A 281-nucleotide genomic window follows, 5' to 3' on the forward strand; every position below is an offset into this window, starting at 1 on the left:
AATGGTTTTCTCATACATTTGGAGAGTTTCCTCTTAAAGACTATGGACTACTTCCTGAACGATTTTAGCACTATATCTTTCTTTTCTCATTTTTCTTTTCTTTCCAAAAATAATATGTGTTTATTATAGAAGCTTTAGTAGACTAGATAACCAAAATTAATCAAGACAAAAACCACTCAGACTCTGATTAAAATTACATTTTAGTTCACAGATAGATAGATGATGATAGATAGATAGATAGATAGATAGATAGATAGATAGATAGATAGATAGATAGATAG

Source organism: Pteropus alecto, unplaced genomic scaffold (assembly GCF_000325575.1).
Source record: "Pteropus alecto unplaced genomic scaffold, ASM32557v1 scaffold239, whole genome shotgun sequence".
NCBI lineage: Eukaryota > Metazoa > Chordata > Mammalia > Chiroptera > Pteropodidae > Pteropus > Pteropus alecto.